An 11,943-nucleotide genomic window follows, 5' to 3' on the forward strand; every position below is an offset into this window, starting at 1 on the left:
GATAAATGGGGACCTGAAGGTATGCATCCTTTATGTCCCGAGTCACCTTTCAGGCTTGCAATAACCGCTCTTAGCGATTTCAACGTGAACTTGAACCTTTTCAGGTATATGTTCAGGGATTTAAAATTCAATATGGGTCCCACCGAACCGTCAGGTTACGGGACTACAACATGGTCGAATAATAACCCCCTCCTTGTTGAAGGAGGGGAACCTTGACCACCACCTGGTGAAGATACAATTTGTGAATTGCAGTTAACACTGTTTCCCTCTCGTGGGGGGAAGCCGGCAGGGCCGTCGGTGAGGGGGCATCTTCTCAAAATCCAGCTTGTATCCCTGAGACACAATATCTATTGCCCAGGGATCTAACAGGGAGTGAACCCACTTGTGGCTGAACTTACGAAGGCGTGCCCCCACCGGGCCCAGCTCCGCCTGTGGAGCCCCAGCGACATGCGGTGGATTTTTGTAGAGGCCGGGGAGGACTTCTGTTCCTGGGAACTAGCTGTGTTGTGCAGCTTCTTTCCTCTGCTTCCGCCTCTGGCAAGAAAGGACGCACCTCGGACTTTCTTGTTTCTTTATTTGAAAGGCTGCATTTGATAATGTCGTGCTTTCCTAGGCTGTGCAGGAATATAAGGCAAATATCAGAATTACCAGCTATAGTTGTGGAGACCAGGTCCGAGAACCCTTCTCCACACAATCCTCAGCCTTCCATATGCCTCTTAAGTCGGCATCATCTGTCCATTGCATATTCTACAGGACACGTCAAGCAGAAATCGACATAGCTTTGCTCTAGGACCCAGTATACTCATGTCTCTTTGGGCATGTTTTATATATATATATATATATATACATACATATCTCTTAAGACAGCATCTTTAATATATATATATCTCTATATATACATATATATATCTATATGCATACTAGGGTCTCAATCTCTGCTGATAAGGTACCTGTCCACGCTGCCACAGCGCTATAAACCCATGCCGACACAATCGCCGGTCTAAGTAGTGTACTAGAATGTGCACGCTATCTGCAGGATCCCTGAGAACAGCTAGTGCTACCGTCTGGGCAAACGTGACACCCTAGGTGAAGATTCCCATCACATCCTGGCCCTAGTGGGGAAAGGATACTGCCTGAGAATTCCTTGTGGGAAGCTGCAGTTTCTTGTCTGGAGATTCCCGCCCTTTTTCCTCATGAGAGGAGGGAAATTTACCTCAGCTTTCTTCCCCTTAAACATGTGTACCCTTGTGTCAGGGACAGATGAGTCATCAGTGATATGCAAAACATCTTTTATTACAGTAATCATATATTGAATACCTTTCAGCCATTTTGGCTGTAACTTTGCATTATCGTAGTCGACACTGGAGTCAAACTCCGTGTCGATATCAGTGTGTATTATTTTGGATAGTGATCATTGTGAGACTCTGAAGGTCTCTGCGACATAGGGACAGACATGGGTAGATTTCCTGTCTGTTCTCTAATCTTTTGTGCAATAAATTCACCTCAGCACTTACACATATCCAAACTGGTGTCGGCGTTGTCGACGGAGACACCCTCTCACACACATATTTTCTCTATCTCCTCCTTAGGGGAGCCTTTTACCTCAGACATGTCGACACACGCGTACCGACACACCACACAAACAGGGGATGCTCTATTTGAAGACAGTTCCCCCACAAGACCCTTTGGAGAGACAGAGAGAGAGTATGCCAGCACACACTCCAGCGCTATATAACCCAGGGATTACACTACAACTCAGTGTTTACCCAGTAGCTGCTGTATATACAAATTTGCGCCTAAATTTATGTGCCCCTCCCTCTTTTTACCCTTTGTGTATCTGGATACTGCAGGGGAGAGCCTGAGGAGCTTCTTTCCAGCGGAGCTGTGAATAGAAAATGGCGCTGGTGTGCTGAGGAAGAAGGCCCCGCCCCCTCAGCGGCGGGCTTCTGTCCCGCTTTCTGTGAAAAAATGGCGGGGTTTTTTACATATATACAGTGCCAGACTGTATATATGTATTTTTATTGCCAAAAGGTACTTTAATTGCTGCCCAGGGCGCCCCCCCCCCCCCCCCCCCCCCGGCGCCCTGCACCCTACAGTGACCGGAGTGTGTAAGTATGCTGGGAGCAATGGCGCACAGCTGCGGTGCTGTGCGCTACCTTAAATGAAGACAAGAGTCTTCTGCCGCCGATTTCGTCGTCTTCAAGCTTCTGTTCTTCTGGCTCTGCGAGGGGGACGGCGGCGCGGCTCCGGGAACGGACGATCGAGGACAGGTGCCTGTGTTCGAACCCTCTGGAGCTAATGGTGTCCTGTAGCCTAAGAAGCACAAGCTAGCTGCAAGCAGGTAGGTTTGCTTCTCTCCCCTTTGTCCCACGTAGCAGTGAGTCTGTTGCCAGCAGAAGCTCACTGAAAATAAAAAACCTAATAAATACTTTCTTTACTAGTAAGCTCAGGAGAGCCCACTAGGAGCACCCAGCTCTGGCCGGGCACAGATTCTAACTGAGGTCTGGAGGAGGGGCATAGAGGGAGGAGCCAGTGCACACCAAATAGTACCTAATCTTTTCTTTAGAGTGCCCAGTCTCCTGCGGAGCCCGTCTATTCCCCATAGTCCTTACGGAGTTCCCAGCATCCACTAGGACGTCAGAGAAACATGGCGCTGGTGAGTGCTGAGGAAGAAGCCCCGCCCCCTCGACGGCGGGCTTCTCTCCCGCTTTCATGTACAATTTTGGCGGGGGCTCATACATATATACAGTGCCCAACTGTATATTATGCAAACTTTTGCCAAAGAGGTCTCTAATTGCTGCCCAGGGCGCCCCCCCCCCCCTGCGCCCTGCACCCTTACAGTGACCGGAGTATGTGGGTGTAGTGTGGGAGCAATGGCGCACAGCTGCAGTGCTGTGCGCTACCTCATATGAAGACTGGAGTCTTCTGCCGCCGATTTCGAAGTCTTCTTGCTTCTGTCACCGGCTTCTGTCTTCCGGCTCTGCTAGGGGGACGGCGGCGCGGCTCCGGGATCGGACGACCAAGGGTGCGATCCTGTGTACTCATACAGTTTAGTCCTAATAGCATAAAGTTTATTACTATTGGGTCATTCGTTTCCAGTTATCAGGAGTCCGGTTTCCCCGTTTGGGTATCCCTCTGGGTTTCAGAGCAGGAACTACAGATGTAGCCACCTTTATCTTGACTGTTTCTCCGCCGAGACGGGCGTTTAGTCACGCTAAGGCGATAGCTGAGTTTAATCACAGGTAGGCGCGTTGAGGCGATCTAGATACTCATCATGCATTACACATCTCCACCACTGTGTGGCTAATGCTCCACTAATCCAGTACTTTCGATCGTACAGTATAGCGGCGGATTGATCTACAGCTCTGGCAATACTGTAGGCGTAACGGGAGGCGGTGGAAAAAGTATGGAGTACTGTATGTGTATGGAGACGCAACTACAGTAATTGTGTAAAAGGAAGAATGTACAGGACAATGTATAAACACCGTGCTTTTAAAATACATGAGCGTCTGGGAATGGAGGGCTACAGTAGCTAGCAGGAGGCGGTGGAAAATACCGTGCTTTACAAATGCGAGCGTCCGAGTCCTCTAAGGCATAAACCAACACCAATGGGGTGGGGGCCGGGCGCTGTTTGCAGTACTTTCACACATGAAATTGGGAGTCTCTCATGAGGCGTCGTGGGCTAGGGGTGAAGGCTCCCACCTCCCACGCTGGGGGTCCAGGGTTTGAGACGTGATGTGCCTTCTTTTTTTTTTTTTATTGTAATAATACACTGTATTATTTTATCTACATTGTAAGACAGTCAATGGAAAGGTGCACACAAGTTACATATAAATCAGAGTACATCTGCAGGAGCGATTCTTTACGCTAAATGCAACTAAACAGCGGGAATGAAATGAGGGTATTCTGACGCTACGAACTGAGCAAAACAGTACTGTAGATCTTCAGCGTTTGTGTATTGCACATGACCTGAATTCCCTCCCTGTGCAGGCTCCCAGGGGGGAAGGGCGATGGGGGTAGGGGGAGACGATGGGAAATACTGTACTGTGCCTTTGAAATGCAATTACATGAGCGTCCGAGTCCACTACGGCATACTGTAAACCAGGGCCGGACTGGCCATCTGGCACTTCTGGCAGATGCCAGAAGGGCCGATGGCCACGTGGGCCGGTCCAGCGGTCACTCAGACGCGCTGCCGCTCAGTCCGGCGGCAGCGCGTCTCAGCTGTCAGGCTTGGAGAGCTGTGAGGGACGGGGGTCAGAACGCCGGGCGCCCACCAGCACGGCTGTGTCTGGCGCGGCGCGTATAGCGGACTTCAAAGCAGCCGCCGGTTCGTGAGCCAATCAGAGCTCACGGACCGGCAGCCAATCAGAAGCCGCCGGTCCGCGAGCTCTGATTGGCTCACGAACCGGCGGCTGGTTTGAACGCTATACGCTGCCGCGCCAGACACAGCCGTGCTGGCGGGCGCCCGGCGTTCTCACCCCCGTCCCTCACAGCCTGGAGGAGGAGGAGCAGCAGCAGCAGCAACAGCAGCAGTGCAGCAGCGGTAAGCAGCTGCAGCACTGGCTGCTGTGGGGGCAATTGTATACCTGGCACTGTGGGGCAATTGTATACCTGGCACTGTGGGGGCAATTGGCTGGCACTGTGGGGCATTTGTATACCTGGCACTGTGGGGAGCATTTGTGGATCTGGCACTGTGGGGGCATTTGTGTACCTTGCACTGTGGGGGCAATTGTTTACCTGGCACTGTGGGGGCAATTGGTTACCTGGCACTGTGGGGGCATTTGTATACCTGGCACTGTGGGGTCATCTGTATACCTGGCACTGTGGGGGCATCTGTATACCTGGCACTGTGGGGGCATTTGTATACCTGGCACTGTGGGGGCATTTGTGGATCTGGCACTGTGGGGGCATTTGTATACGTGGCACTGTGGGGGCATTTGTATACCTGGCACTGTGGGGGGCATTTGTGGATCTGGCACTGTGGGGGCATTTGTATACGTGGCACTGTGGGGGCATTTGTATACCTGGCACTGTGGGGGGCATTTGTGGATCTGGCACTGTGGGGGCATTTGTGTACCTGGCACTGTGGGGGCAATTGTTTACCTGGCACTGTGGGGGCAATTGTTTACCTGGCACTGTGGGGGCATCTGTATACCTGGCACTGTGGGGGCATTTGTATACCTGGCACTGTGGGGGCATTTGTATACCTGGCACTGCACTATCGGGGGCATATAATGTAAATTTCGACTCATACCGGGTGCTGTAATGTGAATTTTGTCTCATACTGTGTGGTATAATGTGAAAGGGGCAGCAGTACTAGATAGTATAAGGGGTCCTGCTATTGTGGTGCATAATGCGTATAAGGGGTGTATGGTGTGGTAAATTACACTGAAGACCACACCCCCTTTGAGTGACCACGCCCCCTTTGAGTGGCCACGCCCCCTTTTCCGGAGCGCGCGCACCTTCGGCGCGCGCTTAATTACAAGCCTCACATTTCCATACCCCCACTTAAAAATTTCCACTTTAACCACTGGTTGTGTATATTTTAATAGAGAATGATGTACGCCTGTATGTTGTTAGAATATTAATTATATTTGTAAGAACATAGATTAATAAGTGGGAGGAGTCAGGAATAGTAAGGGGAGGAGTCACAGAGGTGGGCCTGTGTGCTTCAAAAATGCCAGGGCCTATTTTTAGTCCCAGTCCGGCCCTGCTGTAAACCAACACCAATGGGAAGGAAATGCCAACCATTTTTTTTATGTGTTCCCGTGACATTCATTTAAAAAAATTTTTTTTTCTCTCTAATACATCCAATGGAAGGATGCACACAGGTTTCACATAAATCAAAGTACATCTGCAGGAGCGATTCTTTACGCTAAATACAACTGCACAACGGCAATGAGTAGAAATGAGTGTATTCTGACGCTACTAAGCGAGCAAAACAGTACTATACAGTAGATATTCGGCGTTTGTGTATTGCACATGACCTGAATTCCCTCCCTGTCTACTGCATGATCTGTGCAGGCTCCCAGGGGGGAAGGGCAATAGGCTAGCAGGAGGCGGTGGAAAATACCGTGCTTTACAAATGCGAGCGTCCGAGTCCTCTAAGGCATAAACCAACACCAATGGGGTGGGGGCCGGGCGCTGTTTGCAGTACTTTCACACATGAAATTGGGAGTCTCTCATGAGGCGTCGTGGGCTAGGGGTGAAGGCTCCCACCTCCCACGCTGGGGGTCCAGGGTTCGAGACGTGATGTGCCTTCTTTTTTTTTTTTTATTGTAATAATACACTGTATTATTTTATCTACATTGTAAGACAGTCAATGGAAAGGTGCACACAAGTTACATATAAATCAGATTACATCTGCAGGAGCGATTCTTTACGCTAAATGCAACTAAACAGCGGGAATGAGTAGAAATGAGTGTATTCTGATGCTACTGTGAGCAAAACAGTACTATACAGTAGATATTCGGCGTTTGTGTATTGCACATGACCTGAATTCCCTCCCTGTCTACTGCATGATCTGTGCAGGCTCCCAGGGGGGAAGGGCAATAGGCTAGCAGGAGGCTACTGGGGACTCAGACTCATACAGTACTTGCATTTCAAAAGCACAGTATTTTCCACCGCCTCCCGCTTGCCCATCGCCCTTCCCCCCTGGGATCCTGCACAGGTCATGCAGTAGACAGGGAGGGAGTTATTCACGTAAACTAGGGCAAAGCTGCAGGAGCAGTTGTACTGTTTAGGGTCTATGCACCATATGGTATACATACAATTCTATAGCAGGGCAGACTCAATTGAAATGGCTACCGCCTGTGTCTCCTCGCCCAATGGAGGCCCTCGGCTATGGAGCAAGTAACAGCACAGATTTGGTAGGTCACGGGGCAATGCTGAAGGAGCGTCAGAATCCCCTAGCTAAAATACACAGGGGTGATAGGGATAAGTGAGGTCTTTGCGCATAACGATACACCGCAAAGTTCCCCATGGTTTTGATTATGCCTTTTCTTTGAACACGGTATTTTCCACTGCCTCACCCTACCCCCATCCCACTTTCCCCTTCCCCCCCTGGGAGCCTGCAAAGTACATGCAGTAGACAGGGAGGGAGTTCCGATCAGGTTACAAGACATGTGCAACAGTATACTACTGTATGTAGGAAAATCCACCGCCCACTCTGATTTATGTGAAACCTGTGTGCACCCTTCCATTGAATGTATAACAAAGAAAAATAATAATAATAAAGTGAATGTTACAGGAACACATTAAAAAAAGGTTGGCACTTCCTTCCCATTGGTGTTGGTTTATGCCTTAGGGGACTCAGACGTTAATACTTGTATTTCAAAAGCACAGTGTTTTCCACCGCCTCTCCCTACCCCCATCGCCCTTCCCCCCTGGGAGCCTGCACAGGTCATGCAGTGGACAGGGAGGGAGTTCAGGTCAGGTACAATACACAAATGCTGACGATCTACAGTACTGTGTTGCTCAGTTAGTTGCGTTGGAATACACTAATTTATACTCATTACCGCTGTGTATTTGTATATAGCGGAATGAATCGCTGCTGCAGATTTACTTTGATTTATGTGAAACCTGTGTGCACCCTTTCATTGAATGTACAACAAAGAAAAAAAATAATAAAGTGAATGTCACGGGAACATAGGAAAAAAAAGGTTGGCACTTTGTGACTCTCAGCATGGGAGGTGGGAGCCTTCATCACTAGGTTGGTATGGAAGGGGAGACAATTAGCTACCGGAGGGTACCAACCCCAAGTTTCTGTGACCCCCACAAGGCTCATGGCAAGCGTCGGAACCTATGGTGGGTCTGAATTAACGGTCCCATTATAGTCTATGGGAAAATGGGTCCACTTTGCGTACTGATATCTCTGGTTCTGGGTGTCCCAGAGACTCAGGACTGGTACAATACAAAAGAGGAGACTCTTGGCTTTCGGGGCAGACCAACCACTAGTTTATGTGACACTGGAAAAGGAAACGGGAAGCAACCGTGTTTCGGGTCCCCTCCAGTTGTCCGCCTAGCTTGCACAGGATACAGGGTTTCTGGCTAGATAGGAAATACTGTACAGAAATGCTAAGCATGGTAATTTGACATCCAGGAACATAGGGAGGAGTTTTTATCTCACTCCATTATACTTAGAAAAATTAAACTTGCCACTGTACATTACAAGCTGTTTGTGCTAATTAGTACACTAGTAGAACATACTGTACAGAGATACTAAGGACAGTGATTTGGCATCCACGAACTTAGGGAGGAGCTTTAATCTCTCTCCATTGTAATCTTTCTAAGTATAATGGAGAGAGATAAAAGCTCCTCCCTAAATTCCTGGGTGCCAAATAACCGTCTTTAGTATCTCTGTATAGTATTTTCAATTAGGGTACTAATTAGCACGGACAGCTTGTAAAGTACAGCGGCAAGTTTAATCTTTCTATGTAAAATGGAGAGAGATAAAAGCTCCTCTGGAAGTTCCCAGATGCCAAATCACCATTCTTAGTATCTCTGTACAGTATGTTCTACTAGTATACTAATTAGCACGAACAGCTTTTAACTGGATGCCAAATCACCATACTTCGTATCTCTGTACAGTATGTTCTATTAGGGTACTAATTAGCACGAACAGCTTGTAACGTACAGCGGCAAGTTTAATCTTTCTATGTATAATGGAGAGAGATAAAAGCTCCTCAATAAGTTCCTGGATACAAAATCACCATACTTAGTATCTCTGTACAGTATGTTCTACTAGGGTACCAATAAGCTGTTTGTGCTAATTAGTACCCTAATAGAAAATACTATGCAGAGATACTAAGGATGGTGATTTGGCAACCAGGAACTTAGGGAGGAGCTTTTATCTCTCTATATTATACATAGTAAGATTAAAATTGCCACTGTACGTTACAAGCTGTTTGTGCTAATTAGTACCCTAATAGAAAATACTATGCAAAGATACTAAGTATGGTGATTTGGCAACCAGGAACTTAGGGAGGAGCTTTTATCTCTCTATATTATACATAGAAAGATTAAACTTGCCACTGTACGTTACAAGCTGTTCGTGCTAATTAGTACACTAGTAGAACATACTGTACAGAGATACTAAGTACAGTGATTTGGCATCCACGAACTTAGGGAGGAGCTTTATTCTCTCTCCATTGTAATCTTTCTAAGCATAATGGAGAGAGATAAAAGCTCCTCCCTAAGGTTCCTGGATGCCAAATCACTGTATGTAGTATCTCTGTACAGTATGTTCTACTAGTGTACTAATTAGCACGAACAGCTTGTAACGTACAGTGGCAAGATTAATCTTTCTATGTATAATGGAGAGAGATAAAAGCTCCTCAGTAAGTTCCTGGATGCCACATCACTGTACTTAGTATCTCTGTACAGTATTTTCTATTAGGGTACTAATTAGCTGTTCGTGCTAATTAGTACCCTAATAGAAAATACTATACAGAGAAACTAAGGATGGTGATTTGGCAACCAGGAACTGAGGGAGGAGCTTTTATCTCTCTACATTATACATAGAAAGATCAAAACTGCACTGTACGTTACAAGCTGCTCGTGCTAATTAGTACACTAGTAGAACATACTGTACAGAGATACTACAGACAGTGATTTGGCATCCAGGAACCTTAGGGAGGAGCTTTTATCTCTCCCCGCTGTAATCTTTCTAAGTATATTGGAGAGAGATAAAAAGCTCCTCCCTAAGTTCCTGGATGCCAAATCACTGTCTGTAGTATCTCTGTACAGTATGTTCTATTAGGGTACTAATTAGCACGAAACAGCTTGTAACATACAGCGGCAAGTTTAATCTTTCTATGTATAATGGAGAGAGATAAAAGCTCCTCAGTAAGTTCCTGGATACCAAATCACCGTCCTTAGTATCTCTGTACAGTATGTTCTATTAGGGTACTAATTAGCACGAACAGCTAATTAGTACCCTAACAGAAAATACTGTACAGAGATACTAAGTACAGTGATGTGGCATCCAGGAACTTACTGAGGAGCTTTTATCTCTCTCCATTATACATAGAAATATTAAACTTGCCACTGTATGTTACAAGCTGTTCGTGCTAATTAGTACACTAGTAGAACATACTGTACAGAGATACTAAGGACAGTGATTTGGCATCCACGAACTTAGGGAGGAGCTTTTATCTCTCTCCATTGTAATCTTTCTAAGTATAATGGAGAGAGATAAAAGCTCCTCCCTAAATTCCTGGGTGCCAAATAACCGTCTTTAGTATCTCTGTATAGTATTTTCAATTAGGGTACTAATTAGCACGGACAGCTTGTAAAGTACAGCGGCAAGTTTAATCTTTCTATGTAAAATGGAGAGAGATAAAAGCTCATCTGGAAGTTCCCAGATGCCAAATCACCATTCTTAGTATCTCTGTACAGTATGTTCTACTAGTATACTAATTAGCACGAACAGCTTTTAACTGGATGCCAAATCACCATACTTCGTATCTCTGTACAGTATGTTCTATTAGGGTACTAATTAGCACGAACAGCTTGTAACGTACAGCGGCAAGTTTAATCTTTCTATGTATAATGGAGAGAGATAAAAGCTCCTCAATAAGTTCCTGGATACAAAATCACCATACTTAGTATCTCTGTACAGTATGTTCTATTAGGGTACCAATTAGCTGTTTGTGCTAATTAGTACCCTAATAGAAAATACTATGCAGAGATACTAAGGATGGTGATTTGGCAACCAGGAACTTAGGGAGGAGCTTTTATCTCTCTATATTATACATAGTAAGATTAAAATTGCCACTGTACGTTACAAGCTGTTTGTGCTAATTAGTACCCTAATAGAAAATACTATGCAAAGATATTAAGGATGGTGATTTGGCAACCAGGAACTTAGGGAGGAGCTTTTATCTCTCTATATTATACATAGAAAGATTAAAATTGCCACTGTACGTTACAAGCTGTTCGTGCTAATTAGTACACTAGTAGAACATACTGTACAGAGATACTAAGTACAGTGATTTGGCATCCACGAACTTAGGGAGGAGCTTTTATCTCTCCATTGTAATCTATCTAAGTATAATGGAGAGAGATAAAAGCTCCTCCCTAAATTCCTGGATGCCAAATTGCTGTCCAGAGTATCGATGTTCTACTAGTGTACTAAATAGCACGGACAGCTTGTAACGTACAGTGGCAAGATTAATCTTTCTATGTATAATGGAGAGAGATAAAAGCTCCTCAGTAAGTTCCTGGATGCCACATCACTATACTTAGTATCTCTGTACAGTATTTTCTATTAGGGTACTAATTAGCTGTTCGTGCTAATTAGTACCCTAATAGAAAATACTGTACAGAGATACTAAGGACGGTGATTTGGCAACCAGGAACCTAGAGAGGAGCTTTTATCTCTCTATATTATACATAGAAAGATTAAATTTGCCACTGTACGTTACAAGCTGTTCGTGCTAATTAGTACACTAGTAGAACATACTGTACAGAGATACTAAGTACAGTGATTTGGCATCCACGAACTTAGGGAGGAGCTTTATTCTCTCTCCGCTGTAATCTTTCTAAGTATATTGGAGAGAGATAAAAGCTCCTCCCTAAGTTCCTGGATGCCAAATCACTGTCTGTAGTATCTCTGTACAGTATGTTCTATTAGGGTACTAATTAGCACGAACAGCTTGTAACATACAGCGGCAAGTTTAATCTTTCTATGTATAATGGAGAGAGATAAAAGCTCCTCAGTAAGTTCCTGGATACCAAATCACCGTCCTTAGTATCTCTGTACAGTATGTTCTATTAGGGTACTAATTAGCACGAACAGCTAATTAGTACCCTTACAGAAAATACTGTACAGAGATACTAAGTACAGTGATGTGGCATCCAGGAACTTACTGAGGAGCTTTTATCTCTCTCCATTATACATAGAAATATTAAACTTGCCACTGTATGTTACAAGCTGTTCGT

The sequence above is a fragment of the Pseudophryne corroboree genome, chromosome 5, assembly GCF_028390025.1.
Source record: "Pseudophryne corroboree isolate aPseCor3 chromosome 5, aPseCor3.hap2, whole genome shotgun sequence".
Taxonomy (NCBI): domain Eukaryota; kingdom Metazoa; phylum Chordata; class Amphibia; order Anura; family Myobatrachidae; genus Pseudophryne; species Pseudophryne corroboree.